Source organism: Hippoglossus hippoglossus, chromosome 22, assembly GCF_009819705.1.
Source record: "Hippoglossus hippoglossus isolate fHipHip1 chromosome 22, fHipHip1.pri, whole genome shotgun sequence".
Lineage (NCBI taxonomy): Eukaryota > Metazoa > Chordata > Actinopteri > Pleuronectiformes > Pleuronectidae > Hippoglossus > Hippoglossus hippoglossus.
The window spans coordinates 1352804-1372991 of NC_047172.1; the positions used below are offsets into that span (position 1 = coordinate 1352804).

At 42.7% G+C, this 20188-nt stretch overlaps 1 pseudogene; it reads right to left on the reverse strand.

Annotated features, from left to right (window-relative positions):
- Window positions 1–16946: 16946 nt before the first annotated feature.
- LOC117756490 lies at window positions 16947–19393 on the reverse strand (annotated as a pseudogene).
- Window positions 19394–20188: the final 795 nt, after the last annotated feature.

Below are 20188 nucleotides of genomic sequence, written 5' to 3' on the forward strand. Positions count from 1 at the left end.
ATGTTTTAGTGCCTTGGGTATTTACCTGTGATCTTCAGCTCACACTTGTAAAAACACCTTTTCCTTAATAAGACGGTTAAAGCAACATTTCTGCTGCGATGTTTGCAGACACAATATTGACAGTAATGAAAAGAAACGCTGCAGACACTGTTAGATAATGGTGTGGCTGCACAAAGGAGTCCACAGTGAAAATCCTTCATTTATATTTCAGTTGTTCTGGGTTGGGATCAATATGGGCTGCTGGTTCCAGTGGATTCCCTCGGGTGCAATGCTGCGGTAATGAGCCTCAGAGCTCGACTCCGCTCACCCACAGACGAGTGGACAGACGAGTGGACAGACGAGTGGACAGACTCATCGGGGACAGGGTCACAAATGTCAAATTGACCCCGTGCAAGACAACATCAAAAGACACATGTGACATTTAATGTTTTTAAAACACAAATTTCCTCATGAAATTTCAAATATACAGCAAAAAAACATATTGTACACATTCTGTCTTCAGCCAGTAGTTTTATGTGTTGTAAACAAGGTGATGTAAACACATCCAGCTGTAATCTAAACACTGATGATTAGCATCTGGCTTTGGGTTCAGTCCATCACAATTAAAACAGGAGGCTTCTTTCGAGAGCCACAATTTCGCTCCAGTGATGTAACAATCCCACAGGGACGAATCCATCAGACAACAGGAAACACAGAGCACTTTGTGAGATGGAGATGAAAAACGCAGCGAGGAGGTTTGGATCGAGTGTCTGTGTACGAAAATACCTACAGTAAAGATAAAACTAGAATATCACCAAGTGCTTGAAGGTATTAATACCTCAAGACCAAGATCCTGAATATTTTAAGACTTCAGTTTCCTCTTGTGATTGATCTTGTCCTCCTCCTTCTTTTCATTGGACAGAAGTAGAGATTTCCCGACGTACAAGAAAGAGAAAATAAAGCTGTGTCCCAGTTCAGCTGCTGCGTCCTTCTGAGGACGCGCTCTACCACGAGGGAGGCGGTCTTCGTGGGCCGGGTAGGCTGAGGGGGACGAAACAAACTGAGAGAGAGGATTTCTGGGGTTGACAAGATCGTTTTAACGCCCCTCAGTTTCTAACGTGTGCACTGTTTGCTGTTTGGTTGAGGTGAAGCAAAATACTCAAGCATCAGACGTCTCATTACCTCTTTGAAAAACCAAATCCCGTGATAAGTCGGGCCGGGAAGGATCCACCCATTTGTCTGGGATGAAGGACGCATTTGGAGGAGCCTTTGAAATGGGACAGTGTCGCTGCTGCGTCACAATCTGTCCTCACAGCTTATTTATTTGAGGTTGTCAGTGGGCATGTTTGAAAATGCCCCCCCCCAGTGTGTAAAGACCTTGGAGGTCAAGAAGCCACGCTGCTATGTCAAGTGCTTGATTGTTGAAGGGCATTTTGGGAAATGTAGTAAATCAACACAGAGGCAGAATTTGCTGAGGAGGTTGACTTGTGTGACTGTGTGTGTGTGGGTGTGGGTGTGTGTGTGTGTGTGGGTGTGGGTGTGGGTGTGTGTGTGTGTGTGTGGGTGTGTGTGTGTGCAGCACAGTCAGTGGCAGCCACAGGCGACCCCTGCTGCAGGCGCTGCACCATCAGCACCTCCAAATGGAAAATGCAGATTTTTCACTTTCTGTCAGCCTTTCATGTTTCACTCCTTTTCTGGTTTCTAAAATCCTGACGGGACGTTTTTTTTCTTCTTGCCTCAGCGTGCATCCACATCCTTCAGTTCTCAGTTTCAAAGTTTGTGGTGCTGTAACACAGCTCTGTCAAACTCAGCAGGAGGTCCGGCTGCAGCAGCGTAGCGCCGTGATTGGCTAGAAAGAAAGAGTGGGTGCTGCTCTTGCCCTCTCTCTCGTTTGCACGTGCCTCTGAGCAAGGCAGGGTGAAGCAGCAGTGTCACCAGAAGAAGCAGCAAAGGAAAAAGGTGTTTTAATTCATCATTTACTGATACAAGAGGAAGAAAATGTAGTTCCTCTCAAAGCACAAGCTGTGGTAACTCACAGAACAGTATGTGAGCAGGACCACTGACTTTATAACGTGCTGCAAACAACGCTTTAAAAAACCTCAATGAGCTACTTTGCTCCTGTGCCGATCAGAATGTAAATCATATCATGCAAAACATAAGCTATACGTAATGACTCCAGCACATTAACAGTCATTAGCATTGCAAATGTCACGCTCTCTGCTGAGGTGCAGAGCAAACTGACAGGTGCAATAACTGAAGCTGAGGAGGAACGTCTTCTCTGAGGCTCTGTGTGTGTGGTCCAGGTATTACTCACCTTGTAGGGACCTTAATCGATTCACACAGTTAAATTATGGAACATAAAGCAGGTCCCCATAATGTAAATCATTAAATCTCAAGGTGAAGATATGTTTTAAAGTTAAGGTAAGGTTTCCGTTTAGGTTAAGGCTAAGGTAATGTGTAGGTTTCGGTTAAGGTCAGGTTAAGCTCAGGTTTAGGTAAAAGTTAATTAATGTAAGTCACAGAGACATTTCCTGTTGGTATGAGAATTGGCTACGGAGTTTACCCAGAGTTCCTTTCACACATGCACAACACAGCAGGAGGTTTTCTGCACAAACACGTTCACAACAGCAACAAATCCTCCGCATTATTCAGGTGAGAGGTGGAGCAGGATTCTTTCTGCATCACATCTGTAACAGCTGCTCAGGACGTCTGATCACACCCTCGTCAGTATCCAGTTCCAGCTCCATTAGTGGCGTCTCACTGAGGAATATGTGGCGGAGCGCCGCCTCCGCTGGTGTTGAGAGGTCCTCATGAAGTCAAGAACCATCTCCTGTGAGTGTGTGCGTCTCGTTGACTGAGAGGGAGACACATCGATGTCCTTGCTTCATCTCTGCTGCCTGACTCATCCTCGTTAGTGACGAGCTGCATCAAACCTGCCATGACGTCATCAGCAGATTTAATGACATGATGGTGCTGGTGTGTTTTGGTGCAGGTTTGGGTCAGCGGGGGTGGGATGGTGGTTCGTAAGGAAGGCCGGCTGGGTCCTGTTGCTAGGAGCGGCACAGTCATTGGTGGTCATTATTTATAATTGTTAAAAGCTGTTTTCAGACATGAACTGTGGAAAATTGGGACTGGACATTTGTCACATGTGCAGCGGCAGCAGCAGATTGTTCCGGGTCCGACTCGTTCACACCAACAGGAACATGTGGGGAACATCCAGGCGAGGGGCGGAGCCTGTAGAGCAGCAGGAGGCCGGACATGACGTATAAACTCTGCTGTGGAAAGATCAGTGTTGTTGTTTACAGCTCATCCACACCGGCGTCGGCCCTCATCACCAAAAGATCTGGAACCTCCTCGTGTTTCCAAGTTGACGTCTTCGTCTTCTACGTGTACGGCTCCTCTTCTTCATCCTGAGATATTTGTGTTCTTCCAGTTTCACGTCCGTCACGTGTTAGAAACCTCATCAACACGTCCACTTGCTCACAGCGAATCCGCCGGACAATCACCTGCTGTATTCTCACATGGACTCATTATGACATTAGCAAAATTTCTTCAAAATATTCACAGCAACTGCCTCAGAAATTTACGTTTTCACATACAGCCCATCCAGAATATTTCCAAAAATGTCCAGCATCAACGACACGACAGTTCCCAAAACATTTGGATCACCCCCTGGTGGCTGGCTACGGTACACCCCTACATTTTTGTCCAATAAATGTTCGGCCATTTGTCTTTCTGTTATCAGCAGTGCCTCCTCCTTGGATTTAAAGATGAGTCAGCTGATATCTGGCCTCTCTCCTCAGCTTGAACCCTGCAGTGTGTCTGTTTCTGGAGGATTATAAAACCAACGACAGCTCGGAAACAGCACTGATGACTGAGAGCGACTCTTCCAGCCTCTTATTCTCTCACACACACGCACGTCATTCAAACTAACACACCAGCACTTACGAAACAGTTATTTTATCTCTCTCTTTGGCAAATCTCCTCAAAACCCACTCTGAAAGTAAAGCCCTGAGGGTGACAGAGCTTTGAAAAAGACATCAGATTGGCTGAGATGACATCCTGTCCTCCCCTCCGGCTCTGAGCGCTCTGCAGCGGCGGCTCCGGGCCCGACAGGGTTTTATAAACTGCAGGCGTATTTTAGGCCAGCTGCTCATTCACAGGCAGGATTTCCCCTCGTGTTGTGATGTAACGTCCACAGCTTTAGATTAGTTTACACGTTTTGTTTCAAGCTGATAAATGACGTCAATATCTGATCCATCAGTGTTATCAGACTCCGTCATCTCACACATACGGACCCTGCGGAGAACGTCCAGAGTTCACTGCCTGTCCGAAAGCAGCCCTAATGTAATTATTTCAGTTCTATCACCACCAAACAGCAGTAACAGCAACTGATGTAGCAGTGCTAATTGAATTAGCATCATTAGCAGTGGTTAAACATATATTTAATTTGCTTGACTAATCTGAGGTTAATGTAGGAACTGGTTCAGTTGGTGCAAGTTCCCACCTGCTGGTTGTGATTTTAATTAACTGAGAAACACAGATTCAATTTTTGTCATCAACGAAATGTGAGTCGCTGCTGCATTTTATCTTGATTTCAGAATATTGAAGAAAGCGGTGGATGGAATCGTCTTTTTGTTTTGTTTTCAGAATCAAGCGTTTCTTCACTGCAGGACTTTATTAGAAACCAAACCACTGGTGAGGTCGAACAATAATAACAACAGAGAAACAGTGGAGCAGCTCCTCCTGGTTGGGGGTCAGTGTCCTGGTTATCTTGTCACGAGAATGAGGAGAGAATGCAGCAGGAAGATGGACAGTGACGGACAGAATGAGATAAATATACAGTATCTGCTCTACAATGGGGAATAAACATGATGTAGAATTGTAAAATTGTGTAATGCTGTCAAATCAGCTGCTGTCACCTCAAAATGTTCCTCCAATTATAAACACACGTGAGAAGCAGGAGTAGTAATGGTAGTATTGGGACTAAAGCACCACTAATATTCTTAGTAAAACAGTATCTGTAGTATCTGTAGTATCACCAGCAGTCACAGCAGCAGCAGTACTCACAGGTTTTCAAAATAAAATACAGTATATATATATCTCTGTCTCCTCTCTTTGGGAGGAGTCTGAGAAATAACTCAGATTAAACATGACTTCATTACCTCGTGTCTTTTTCAAACATAACCTCCACATCTCTCTGTCACGCTCTGAATAAAGCTAAGGAGGAGACCTGTGTGATAATCCTTCATGAAGGGCCTCTTTCAGTCCACTGGGCTCTGTGAAGCGGGTCTGGTCCGGTCTATTGTGTCTGGGTGTGTGCTCAGCTGGGACGGCTGTGATGCTGAACCCCAGCAGGGAGAAGCAGGAAGCTGTCTGAGTATTTATATCTGCGTCCTCTGCAACAACACGGAGCCGCGAGCGAGCCAAGTCCAGCAGGGTTTCACACTGACTCACCACAAACCGTCATCACAAGACTCTGCTGTGATTTATCATTTAAACCTCATTATGATATAAAAACTCCAACATTTAGAAGTGTAGAGAAATACGGATCATTTCATGTCAGTGGAAGATGTTATATTTTCATACACTTGATAAAATGCTGGGATTTGAAATTTTCGCCTTGACATGGAAACAAAAGCTAACTTGTGAACATGTGTTTCATAAACTTCATAAAGACGACGTCTCTGCCAAATATCGACCTATATTCTAAATGTGTGTTGTTAAGGGCCCAAGGAAGTGCAGTGTTGAATTTGATTCGATTTATACAAACAATATGTTCAATATTAATGAAATTTGAATAAACGCTCTGTGGCTGGGACTCATCAACGTTAGTGACATTGTCAATTACGACAACTACACATTCAAGACAATGGCAACAAACCACAAACTCACTTGACATCTTCGTCTGTGCTTTTAGGAGTGTCGCCACTTTTCTACCGGGAGATTTTTGTTTGTTTTTTTGCACGCGGCAGACGCAAACATTTGTACAGACCTTTTCTACGGACTTCAGGACGAGGAGGCCAGGAGGAGAAAGTCCACAAATGATCTGGAGACTCTCACTCTGACTTTTGCGTTCACACATGCGCCTCCAGAGGATCTGCAGAGTTCGGTGTCTGACTGCAGCTTTAGTAAGTTGGACTAACCTGTGGTTCTGCTCACAGCCTCGCGGATGAGAACTTTGGCCCAAAACTTTGAAAACTTAGCTGTTAAAAACTGGAACGATGCTTTAAACTGCAGCTTTTTCCTGAAGAGATCCACCCATCAAACTGCAGTCAAACAGATGACCCTGTTTTTTATTTAAGCTCATTAAAAAGTGATTTTATCCTGTAGAGTCTTAGGTTCATCATTAAAAACCAAGATTATATTCATTCAGTAATATTTTAATGTGCGATTGTTTGTTTTATTGCAGCTTTGAAGAATCCTCCCTGAAGCTCAAAGGTCATCAGTTGCAGCCAGCGTGAGTCCGTCAGCTTCATCGACTTCTGTCAACGAGTCCTTGAGTGACACAGCGACCCCCCCCACCTGCGCTGCCAGCACGCGGCCCTGAACCAGCGCAGCAGCCCAGCGTCTCAAGGATGAAGGCAAAGCGTGCGGCTGTACAGTAAAACCTCTCCCAGGCCTCCTGATAGCAGCAGCGAGCGTTTCATCAGACCGAGTCTACCGCTGCACGCCTCATGACTTCCTCTCTTTGATCCCGAACCCTGCAGTCATATGCAAAGCAGGCTGGGAAGACGCCGCCGTGCTGGGAGCGATCGCACGTACACCGAGCAAAGAGTGGAGTAGACTGTGTCTCATTTTCAGAGGTTAAAGTCTGCCAGCAGCTTCCCACTGACACACCAGAGCTGTAAATTATACAGTGAGATAACAACCTGTCTGCCACTCCCTTCACATGAGGCACAGTTTCAGTCCAGCAACTAAACTCATTTCCTGATATGTAGGACTTATAGCATGTTCCTCATTCTCTTCTGCTGAAGTTCCGATAAAGAGGCATCAGCTGGAAGGGTTTGAACATATCTAGACAATATTACAAAGGGAGCAACAGAGAAAGACCATCGTCTGTAAATAAAGTCTCAGCTGTCAATCATGACATCTCAGCCTGTTATTATATCATCATTTAACAAATTAAAACCTAACTTAATCAGAAACATGAACACGGGAACAAACACTGAGATAAGATATACATAAAATGACAGAAACCATCTTTGAGAAACTACTTGTCCCATCTGCTAACACGGAGGAGGCGGGGTTTATGACCTATTCCTATACGAGGGGGCGATCAGGACGCTTTGGCTTCACTTTTGGGGAGCTGTCGTGTCGGCCATCTTTATTTACTGTCCATGATTTCAGGACATAAGATAATAATAAAAACCTTTGTATCGTTTTCAAATCTGTACTGAAGTATGGACATTGTCCTGAAATGATCCAGAAGGGTTTTTATTAATCTAAGGAGCTGCAAACATTTCAGAAACAACCTCGAGGCTACAGCTGCAGTTCCAGAGGCAGAGTCTTAGTGCAATGTTTTAGTGCATTTCATTTTTTGTTTTAGTGACATTTTACTCACAATTACAACTGCAATCAAACTGTCAACCTTTCTTGTAGGTCCACATCTGTCTTGGCCTTCTGAGTTATAATTTGCTCCACTAGGCTGCAGCGTGTTGACTAATCATCCTCACACAGTGCAGAGGAGCCAGCGATGACAGTGGGATGATGCTGGTGTTAATGCTGAGAGGAAACAGCAGCAGCAGCTCTGAAGTTCACTCTGACGGATCCTCACAGCCTCAGTCTGCCATGGATTTTTAATACGCTGCTGCTGCTATGAGCTAACAATCATAAAGAAACACTGGTCCCTGATACAGCGTGAGTCTGCTTCCTTTCATTATTATTCATTATTTTGTGCTGTGTTAACACACACACACACACACACACACACACACACACACACACACACACACACACACACACACACACACACACACACACAAAGCAGTTTGAGAGGATAGAGGAAAGAGAAGAATAATTTTTCGTGACCTATTTGGTTATTTTCATCAGGATATGTCGACTTTATCTGCTTAGAATGAGGGTGGAGACAACACACGCACACACACACACACACACACACACACACACACACACACACACACACACACACGCACACACAGAGGTTTAACAGGCCTCCACAGGGGGTCTCTGCTGCAGCGGAGAGCAGCTGGCTGGCTCTGATACTATTAACAGAAGTGTGTGTGTGTGTGTGTGTGTGTGTGTGTGCATGTGCATGTGCGGTAATAAAAATATTTTAAATAAGTGAGTTATGGGCGTGTGAGGCAAGAAACAGCTCCACTTTAATAATGGAGTACACGACATGGCCAAAAGTATGTGGACGGCCAAATCCGCCCACATTCGACAGCTGAACATGAACGTTCGATCCCTGCGAGGTCGTCCTGAGCTGTTTTAACCTTTTCACCAGAGGATGTTGGGTCTGGCTGCAGGGATTTGCTCCCATTCAGACACAACAGCATTAGTGAGGCACTGCAGCTCATCCCAGAGGAGTCGGACGGCGAGGAGGTCGGACGGCGAGGAGGTCGGACGGCGAGGAGGTCGGACGGCGAGGAGGTCGGGGGTCTGAGTCAAATGACCGTTTCCTCATGTAGCAGCTTATGCAATCAGATACAGACAAACAGGCTCAAGTTTGAGTTTTGTCCAGGGCCATCTTGGTTTTTTGAAACCAGAAGTAACCATATTTGGAGCCAGAGAGCTCGAAGACACTGCACGCCCACCTCCACCTGCCGCCTGCACCCATTGGACGCTGCTAGCTGTCAATCCAGCAAGGAGCATGGACCACACAGACGTAGAAAACACGAGTGTAAAAATCTGTCAAAGTACTTGTGGTCAAGTTAGAGAAGAGAGAGAATAGAGTGTGAAAGTAACAAAGAGAGTGAAAGTGAAAGAAGAGAAGAAGGTGACAGTCAGAGAGAGAGAGAGAGAGAGAGAGAGAGAGACCCAGAGAGAGAGAGACACGGAGAGGGAGAGAGGTGACATTTAAAAATAGCAGAGGACGGAGGAGGCATGTTTAATTGTGTTTAATTGTGTGTGTGTGTGTGTGTGTGTGTGTGTGTGTGTGTGTGTGTGAGTGTATGTGTGTGTGTGTTGCAGCAGTTGCAAAATTAAAGTAATTTCTGTATCGTTGGCACTGCATCAATTTTCCCACAATCCTCACCTTCTGTGCCGAGTGTCACTGACAATAGAAGAAGATTTAAAAACCGTCCAAATCTTCCCCTTCGTCTAATCAGATGAGAGACTAGCATCACGTGATGAACACTCCAGATACACAGCTTGTTACCGGGATCAGACCACACGACATGAACCCGATAAAAGGTTTGAACTGACAGACGTGAAGCCCAGAGAGGAAATGCTAACTGTTTCCCCCCCCGCCGCCAGTCTTTATGCTAAGCTAGGCTAACTCCTTCCTGAAACTACAAAACAACAGACATCAGATACAGATCAGGAGATCAGGAGTGGCAGCAGGTACAACGACCTCCCTCTGCGCGAGCTTCATTAACTGTGCGTACGTGCGTCACTCACTTTTTCAAAATAAAAGTGTTATTGTGTCGTTTTTCTATTTTTGTATATCTCTGCACAATTTGCATAATGTGTCATGCATTTGATGTAGTGAGTTCAGGTTTCATGACGTTTCTAATTCAATCTTTTCCATTTACGTTTCTAACATGCAGAACAAACAGAACGGAGGATTTGTTTTATTCTTTCCACATCAATAAAGTTATTAGTATTAATTATTACATTTCGCATTTCTGTGCATCGTCACAGAACCACAATAGAAACCAACAGAAAAGCTCAGACTCACAACAAACACAGTGACGTTCAAACATTAACCCGAACACAAGAAAACATCCAGAGTAGAGTTTGTTCCCAGCTGGGGGTGTAAACCAGTCCGTCCGCCAGTAATATTTCATAAAGTACTTCAGTTCACCTGTATCGCCATAGCAACCTCAGCCTTTTTTAATTGGAGCCTGAGGCCAGTCTGCATCCCTTTCATCCCCCCCCCCCCCCCCCCCCCCACACACACACACACACACAGATGCACTTTTCTCACACAAACACACACTCTCTGCTCCGAGGCGGCGTCTCCCAGCGGGACGGAGCGATGTGGTGTCAGTCGTAACGGTTGATGTTGCAGGTTCAAATCTGGTTCACGGGCGCAGCAGCGTCGTCTCTGTTGCACCTTCAATACGCTCACAGTCAAACGCAAAACACTTTTCTAGGTCAAAAATATTCAACGACAAAACTCGGGTTGGGTCCAGGAAAAGAAATTGGATCTTTATAACAATGTCGTATCTCCGAAAAACGCAAGTGGAATTTTCTGTAACCGTACAAGGACGTGCTCGTTTGTGCAGGAAGCTGAATCGAGCCAGAGTCGTTCCATTTCAAAGAGTTTTGGGGAGAGGTTAGTACGTAAAAATGTAACATCTGCTCTTCCCTGTTGAGGTTTACTTGTATAAAATGTTATTAGCTTCCGTCTTCTCACCAAATGTCCCAGAACGACATGTTAACCTGCAAGTGACAACGCCCTCTAGTGGCTGTAATAGCTTTGATGGGAGCAAAGGAGGAAGTGAGGTCACGTTGTTGTGGTGTTGCGACAAAAGCTGCGTCCTCGCCCAGGGACCTAATGGGCTTAGAGGACTGCGAAGTGAAAACTTGTCCACGGAGGATTTCTGTGATCGGCTTTACTAACTTGTCCTTATTCCCGTCGCCTAGCAACAAAAGCAGCAGTTGGACACGAGTACGTTTTACTGCCAGTGTCCGTATCAGACGTTTTGGTCTCATTTATCTCTTTGACACACAGTTTGTCGCCGGAGAGCAATGAATCCTGGGATAGATTGGCCCCGATAAGGATCCACCTGTTGGGGCCTTGGTTGCTCGGGGATGGAAGGATGCTTTTGTTGACCAGGTTAGAAATGGGACAGTCTAGTCGCACCAATGTGATGCAGTCGGTGTTAAAATGCAGCGTCTGAATTGAGACACGGCTAAAGTGTGTTTGGACTCAGGAGGTCGGGGGTAATGAGGAGGTTAGGGTCCGCAGCAACCCTGCAGCTGCTTCCTCTTCTTCTTCTATTGTTTAATGCCGTCTCCACTTCCTGTGATTGGTCCGAAACGAACTTAACCACGGTTCAGTTTGATCCAGACCACCACTACATTTTGGTCCCGTTGTTTTTTCCGAGGAACATTTCACACCTGATGTTTTGGTTCCAACTGAAAAGTCTGAAACGCCGAACCAAACAACCCAGGTGTGAAAATGCTCTTAATCTAAGATTTGAAGTTTCTATAGAAATCACAGCTCTGAACTCGGAGGATCACAGCAGCTGAGTCACTAACTTCCTTTGAATCAAAACAAACTGGTTAGTGTTCTTATTCTTATATTTATTGTTATGTCATTTTTTTGTATGTTTTACTTTTACGTTTATTGTTTTATCTATTTAATGTCTTATTTATTTTATTTGTAACTTTGCTTTGAGAACGTTCATGTGAGTAAAGACATTATTAATATTATAGAAAAAAGCAATACGTGTGGACATAGCCTCAATCTCTCTGATGAACATCTTACATCTTTATTTATCTAATATTTATCTTCATCTTATTCCTTTAATAAAGCAAAAATCCACAAACCAAAGAAAGGAAGAAGGGAGATCAGACTTTCAAAATAAAACAGGAAACAGAGTGGAACACAGAGTGGGACACAGAGTGGGACACAGAGAGGGACACAGAGTGGGACACAGAGTGGGACACAAAGTGGGACACAGAGAGGGACACAGAGTGGGACACAGAGTGGGACACAAAGTGGGACACAGAGTGGGACACAGAGTGGGACACAAAGTGGGACACAGAGAGGGACACAGAGTGGGACACAAAGTGGGACACAGAGTGGGACACAGAGTGGAACCAGGGAAACGCAGGTAAAGGTCAAATACAAACAAAGAAGCGATAATCCAAACTCTCCTTAATCAGGAGGCAAAGTCCTGACGGTTCTATAGTTCAACGGAAGTAGTTCCAGCTCGTTAATCCTTTACTGTGTTTGCATCGCTCTGTGAAACTGATTCGTGAAGCAGAGCTGTTCAGAAACTGAAATTATGAAGAGAAAGAAATGGAACTGCTTTTTGCAGAGTTATAAATTATTCACACACACACGTCTGTCCGTCTGTCCTGAGGCTCGAGAGACTCAGGTGAACCACAGAGGTTATTAACACACACACACACACACACACACACACACACACACACACACACACACACACACACACACACACACACACACACACACCTTTAACAAGACAAAGGGAGGCACCATCTTGACAGGAGAAGTGAGCAGGGTGTTGTACTCCATCTTTGTTCTGTTTCAAACCAGTGGAGCGCAGAGCATCATGGGAAATAAGACGGGTGGGGGAGGGGTTTCCCCCGAAACTACAGTCAATCAACCTGAGACTTAAAAAGTGAAGTTTATGATTCAGAGAGTTAATGGAAAAGGAAGGAAGAGAAGGAAGAGAAGGAAGAGAGGGGGAGTTGAGAGTAGGAGGAGAGCGGGAAGAAGAAGAGGAGGAGGAGGTTTCACCTTGTGAGACGGAAGACTGGAAGAGTGTGGGTGTGCTGCCTTAATGAGAAGACACACACACACACACACACACACACACACTGATGACACAGCACAATTGGAACCAGCTGCTGCTGTTTATCCGACCACAAGCGGTACAGCTGCGTCGTCATGGCAGCGAGGCAACGCTCAGGGGCTGCAGGCGGCAAGGTCAACGAAGAGTGTGTGTGTGTGTGTGTGTGTGTGTGTGTGTGTGTGTGTGAGAGTGTGGGAGTGTGGGAGAGACTCTTTCTAAGAAGACGAATGTGTCCTTCAGTATGAAGCCACTAAGGGAAACGTCCTAAAACTGTGACGTTACTTTTAAAAAGCCACTTTAAACTGTTTGAACTTTGACCTTTTTGTCCTGGTTACACTCTTCTGTTGTTCTTGTGCGTCGCTAAACTGATGATGATGATGCTTCACTTCGACTGTTTTGCTACATTTTCATGTGAAAAGTTTTGAATTGCTGCTGGTCCAGAAACGCAGATGTTAGGAAATAATGATGGAGATGCTCACAACCTGTCATGACCATAGTACACTCAAAAAAATGATTCGTTGACTTTAATTAAATTTATCTTGTCAACTGGTTCCACGAAATTGTATTAGGTTAGTTGAAAGCTAAATTATTAGTTTCATCCAAATGAATTAACTTGAATTACAGTAATGAAATAATAATGAGTCGTTCCAACTCAAAAGAATAACTTCAGATCAACAGGATATATTTACGTTCACCCAATTTAAGTAATTTACGTTCACCCAATTTAAATAATTTACGTTCACCCAATTTAAGTTATGTTGTATGGACTTAAATAATATATTTACAGCTTACATATATCTTATTTATAGTAGTAATATAATAAATTTAAGTTCAATTAACTTAACTCAACGGTGTTCATCCAATGTATTTTTTATGAATTACTTTAACATAATCCTATTTTGTCAACTGGTTCCACACAAATGAATTGTGTACAACCAAATTATTTTTTTAACTTTTTATTAAAACATTGCAACATGGTCCAACAGCAAAAAACATCCAACAATTTTTAAAACATGGTCCAACAATACAACAATTCCACTTTCCTATGTTTTGTAACATCTAACAAAACGTTAACGCGCATTCATTTTAGCATTGTGGAGAAAATAACATAACATGTTAATTAATGCTGCAGAATATATATATATATAATCGGCTGACAATGGCCTATCACAGATATATCTGTGTTAACCAATACATATACAATAACTTTGTTATATTTAACACACCATACAAAAATGTTTAGGGAAAGATATAAATGGAATCATCGCACAATTGTCCAGCAGATGGTTTAATCTGCCGAGCAGAGCGGCACAACTGAAAGACAAACTGCTATCAGTAATGTCAATACTGTACTTAGATTTGACTCTGAAACTTTACTAAATAGTACCACTAGACTATAACATTTCTAAAAAAATTGTTAAATCACTGTTGTTTTTTTTAACTGAATTGTAGTTTTTAGCTTATCATTTTATTTACAGCGCAAAATATAGCTTTGCTGGCTATTCCACAGAACATTCAGCATCGATATAAATGGTTGGCTTATTCATAGAGTTTGTTCTTGAGCATCTGGACCTTGCTTGAAAGTCTGGAAGAATCAAGTTGAAGGAAGACCTTCTGAAGCACTTCAAAGAAGGCTTTCAGTTCCTGAGGATAACTGAGGTTCAGTGCATATATAACTCCCATCAAGAGTGCAGATGCAGAGGCAATGTCTCTCAAGTCATGCAGAACTTCAACACCCTCGATCACTATTCCAACATCGGCTGGAGAAGTGGTGGCATCACCTCCCTCAACATTGATGCTGTAGATGCCGAGAATAATGTGTTGAAGCTCCCTCTCAACAGCGTCAGTATCCTTACATAAATGAGAAAGAAAGGACAAAAAACAAACTATGAAATCACAGAGTGTAACTTTCAGTGTCATCTGTACAAATTGACAAGCTGAATTCAAGATGAATACATAACAAAAAACTGATCATACAGGGATACAAACAGAGGGCAGCGGTAGTGTGACGCTGCAGATTTTTTTTACAAATAGGGTTATACTAACCTTTTGCAAATAGTTATTCGGATTCGGTGTGCAAAATCAGAAAAAAAACCCAGAAAAAAACAGGGTATTGATATTTATGAATGTGTATGCAAATTAGTATATGTGTAAATAGACCTGTAAATTAAGAAAAAAAGACTAAACAAATGTGAATGATTAAACACCAGAGCACCTGAGCGGAGCCAGAGGGAGTGAGGAGTGTGAATGGTTGGACATTTGTAAATATTTTTGCTATAATAATGCCCCATTATATAACAGTTTTCTTAGAAAAGTCTAACTGTTAACATACCACATGAAGGCTCAGCAGTGCCAGCTCAATGAAGGAGGGAGAAGATACAGGTTGTCACAGCTACAATCTGAAATTCAACATAAAAAAGGAGCCATCAACTAAATGAAATTCAATTCATTTTTCTGTGAATTATCTCTTTAATGCATAAAATAAGCCCCCTTTAATCCAACATTAAGCATTGTAAAAAATCATTTTGCATATACATTTTCACATAAAATAAAAAACGGATAGTTTACATATAACATACTTACATATAAAGTTGTGGGAAGTCGTGTTAAAAAAACACATATGGTTGATGATAAATGTTCACCTGCAAAAGGAGGGAGAGTGCCATTAGTTTTTGAAAAATAGTTTTCCCTGAAATGATTGTGATAAATTATATTATTGTCATCATTTTGAAAGCATTTCATACCACTGATATAATATTATAGCATGATAATAAGAACCCTTACAAAAAACAATAAACTTTGAATTCTTAAGAATATGTCTGTCATTTTCATTAGAATTCAAAAATATTAAAATAGGGGTGCAGCCTGCCACACACAGACTAGTGCCACCGAACGTTTTTGTGCCTTCGCGGAAGCACACATGCAGGTGATGCGTTCCAGTGAGGTACCTGTGAATGGAAGACGTTTCAACTAAACACAACATTATATTTATATTATATTTAATGACACATGTGTCATTCATTTAATTAAAACGTGTTTATAAACGTTTAACAAACTGGTTTGCTTTACAATCTGTGAACACCTGGAGACTTTGGCTTGGTTGTCCCCTGTGAAGTGTTTTGTTTTTCGACAGCATCTGAAGGCAGCAACAAAAACGAAACTTATTTCCCCTGAGTGTGTGCGTGTGTGTGCGAGATCACTCCGCCTCGCTCCAGGAGAGGAGAGATGCGACATGATTCGCCAACTGTGTCTAACCAGCAATTCAGAAATCAGGAAATTCTGACGGGGCGAATTAAATAACCGTGATTGGCAGATTCAAATGGAACAGAATAAAGTTGAACTGTTGGGTGGGCAGAGTACAATGCCCAATTCTAGACCCCCCACCCCCCTCCGTTGGGTGAAACACGAAAGGGGGGGCAGAGCAGGAGGGTTTCCCACATCTTCGTCACACAAACCGGCCGTGAGAGAATACTACACGAAGACGTGTTCCGTATTTAACTGGTGTCCAATAACGGAACGATTCCGTATTTTACGGGACGGTTGGCAACACGAGTTGCGTTAGTATACAGCGGTTAGCTAGCACAACTTTCGGCTATTAGCTTTTCATTCAAGTCCATAACACTGCAAACGCGGTGCTTTATTTCAATAAATTACGTGCTGGTGCGCTAGCTCAAATGTATCAGTTACCCGCACATACATAGCATTTCCTTTCTACATTGCTTCACAATAAAAGCTTCCCGCTGATTCGCATAGGTACTTTTTTTTTTTAATGAAGTAGCAACAGGAAGATGATGGGTTTTAGTAATAACGTAATCATTAACTTGAATTCAGACAGACACAATTATAGAAACCTAGCGAGGCACACTATAGTACAACTCCGTAAAAAACAGATACACAACTTCAAATGCAGCCAAGTCATTGCTAAATACAGGTTGCACAGGCAGACTCTGCCTTTACCATAAATTGCCTGCGATGAGCCAGGTCGTATTCTGCCACGGACTCAATGGCAGCTGGGATCACTAACGTTACAGACACGGGGCGGTCTAAAGCGGAGCTGTTATAGATAATGGACAGGTGAACAATGGTGTGTCACAGTGGTAAATTGTTAAGGGATGGCGGGCTCCGCCCAGGGACATGTAGCTCACTTAGCTAGTTTAGCTAACCTAGCTAGTTAGCTACATGTTAAATATGCACCTGCTCTCTAAAATTAAACAAGCAAGTATGTGGTATGAGACACATATTTACAATATAAATAATACTGCAGGTTACAAAAGTTAAAAGAAATTTCTCTTACCTCTTTCCACTTGCCTGCCGCCAAAAAGTAATTTTTGAACTCCGGTCAGATCCTTCTACGCATGCGCAGTGTAGAGTTCTTCTTCTTCGGGGGTTTACTGCACCTGGCATTGCATTACTGCCACCATCTGGATGTAAAAAGTATCTCGACCCTAATTGGCTTGACATCATTTTTTCGAGCTTGTCCAAAACATTATTATTTTGTAAAGATAACTAGAGGCACAATTACATTGACTTGATTAAAAAAAAGTATTTTAACTTAACAAATTCATGTTTTTTAATTAAACTGAACATACAAAATATATATAAAGTCAACAACAACCCGGATTCATTTTTTTGAGTGTATGACAGGTTGTGTATTCAGTGTTTCCAAATCTGCTCAGGTTTGCTTAATAATTTGTGTGTGTGTGAAGTAAAAAGTATGACATTAAAAAGTAATAATTCATGAATAAACGTATATATAACTCAATTTAAAAACCTGAAACTATCTGAGTGTTAAATCATACTTAATGACAGATAATGTTATATTTACATTTCAACTTAAAAAAGGTCAGAACTCAGTTTCTGTTTCATAGTTTTTATTATTTTGATCACAATATTAACATCACATCACTAGGCTGCTGTTGAATAAACACTTTTACAGACAGAATCATTTTGGCTTCATCACATCAAACAGACAAATGTTCATATATGTTGGATTATTTCATATGTGAACAGACTTTATGTGATTAAACATGAATCATGTCTCATGTGTGAGTTTTAATAAAGTTTGTTGAATGTGAACAATGATCAGCTGTTATTGATAAATGTGTTTTTATGTGGATCTTCATCAGTTTGCTCGACTTCATGGATCCACACAAAATCTAAATGATAGAAAACATTTTCCATGAAAGTAAAAAACAAACCAAAGATAAAGATCAGAAAATAATGAAATCTTTTTACACACGTGGAAAAGTCGACAGGAGAAATAAAAATGAGTGAGAAGTAAAAGGAGAAATAAACAAAGCTTTAGAATAACGAGTGTAACATTTAAATTCAGCAGATTTCTTTTGAAGAAATAAACATGATGAATAAAATCTGCTCTGATCCAGCATCACAGAGACATTCACAGGTAACAGCTTCAAGGGATCTATAATGCTAAAGTATGGAAACATCTTCTGAGTGAAAGTGTGTGTGAAGGTGTGAATGTGTTTGTTAGTATCAGGATCAGAGAACGACAGTTCTCCTCTGTTCCAGTCCAGTTTCACTCTGATCCTCTGGATCTTCTGCACAGAGAGAACAGATGATGCATATGGTGACTCTGCTGAGTATTTACCTTCATATAACCTTATTCTCCATGATCCAGACAGTTCGTCTCACTTCCTCTGGACAGACTCTGCTGACACACCCAGTAACCAGTAAGTACTGTCTCCAACCAGGACGTCCCAGATGTGAGTCCCTGAGTTAAAACCCTCAGATCCCAGGACTGAGAAGTAATAATCAAACCTCTCTGGATTGTCAGGAAGCTTCTGTTTCTCTCCTCGTCTCAAACTGGTCAGATCTTCAGACAGGACGAACTCTGGATGAGCAGAGTTTGGGTCCAGAACCACAGGACTGTAGGAGACCACGTCCTTCATCTTGTTCCAGATGTTGAAGCTCAGGTTGCCCAGATGTTTGGCCTCGTCTATCAGAGCTCCTGAGGCCAGCTGTGGATCATCCAGCAGGGGGTGCTGCTGGACTCGTTCCACTGCAGCCTTGTAGTTGAGCAGGAACGAGACGTCTTCAGCTCTCAGCTCGTCCTCTGTGGTTCTGATTGTGTCTGAAAGAGCCGTTATGTCTCTGCTCAGAGACTCAATCTTCTTCTTCATCCTCCGACTCTTCTGCTCCTCTTCCTCCCTCAGTGCAGCCATCCTGGCCTCCTCTTCCTCCTCCAGAAACTGATGAAGCTTTTTAAACTGCTCCTTGATCTGCGTCTCTGTGAGTCCGGCCTGGACCTTAATGTGTTCTGCTGTTTGTTCACACTCTACTTTAACACGTTCAAAACACTGTAACTTCTTCTTCAAGGGCTCCAGAGTTTCCTGAAGCTGCTTCTTGTGTTGTTGTGCAGCTTCATCGATGGGTCTGAATCTGTGCTCGCTGTGTTTTTCTGAATCTCTGCAGACGAGACACACTGGCTGCTGATGGTCCAGACAGAAGAGTGTGAGTTTCTCTGAGTGCAGACTGCAGGGAGCATGATCTCTCTCCTGTAAGAAGGTCTCACACAGGTTCTTCAACACCAGGTTACAAGGTGGTTCTGACCTTGAAGATCTTCTCTTACAAAGTGGACACTCTTTTACTTCTTTGTCTTTCCACCAGCTCTTCACACAGTCTTTACAGAAGCTGTGGCTACATGACAGAAGAACAGGATCTCTGAAGACATCATGGCAGATGGGACAGCAGAGATCCTCTTCTGATCTGGAAGCCATTGAGTCTCCAGGTGAAGCTGAAAACAGACAGTCAGTCAGTCACAGCTCCACGAACTTCACTGAGGTTTACTTCCTCTCTGAGTCGAGGTGTTTGTTAAACTCACGGTCAGTGTGTGGAGCGTCGGCAGGTTGTAGTTTGACTCTTCTCTCCTGTAGCTGGACTCACTCAGGACGTCTGGTCTGGTTTGGTTCAGTTTGGTTTGGAAGGTGAATGTGATCGTCTGGTTTTCAGCCTGCGTCTCTTCAGGGAGGAACAGATGTTTCCTGGTTTCTCTGGTGTGTCAGGACACGATTGTAAAAAGTAATTCAAGCCTTGGATTTGAAAACTGGTCAAAAGTCATTTGGCAGCAACAAGCTCACACAGACAAGAGACTTGTTGTAAAATAGCTGCTTGAATATGATCGTGATCTGCCGAGTGTTAAATGTTCAGAGGAAGTTCTGCTACAGAGTGAAAGTGAAAGTTAAATATCAACAGGAAGTGCAGGGGGGGGGGGGGGTCTGTGACGTAACTGCAGAGCTGAAGTCACATTAAAGAGACAGAAGCAAAGTGCAAACAAATGGACACAAGTTCAGAAAATGAAAAGAGGGTTTTATAAAATTCAAATCAGCTCAAGTTTGTTTATTAATTTGTGTGTGAGTGCAGTAAAAAGTATGACATCATCAGATGATTGTACATTTTGTTGTGATTATTATACCTTAAGTGTGACAGCATTATATGGTGTGACTTTGGGCTTTCAATAAATGTGTCTGTCAGAAACATATTTAATATTAATATTAAATAATAACTTTAGTTTA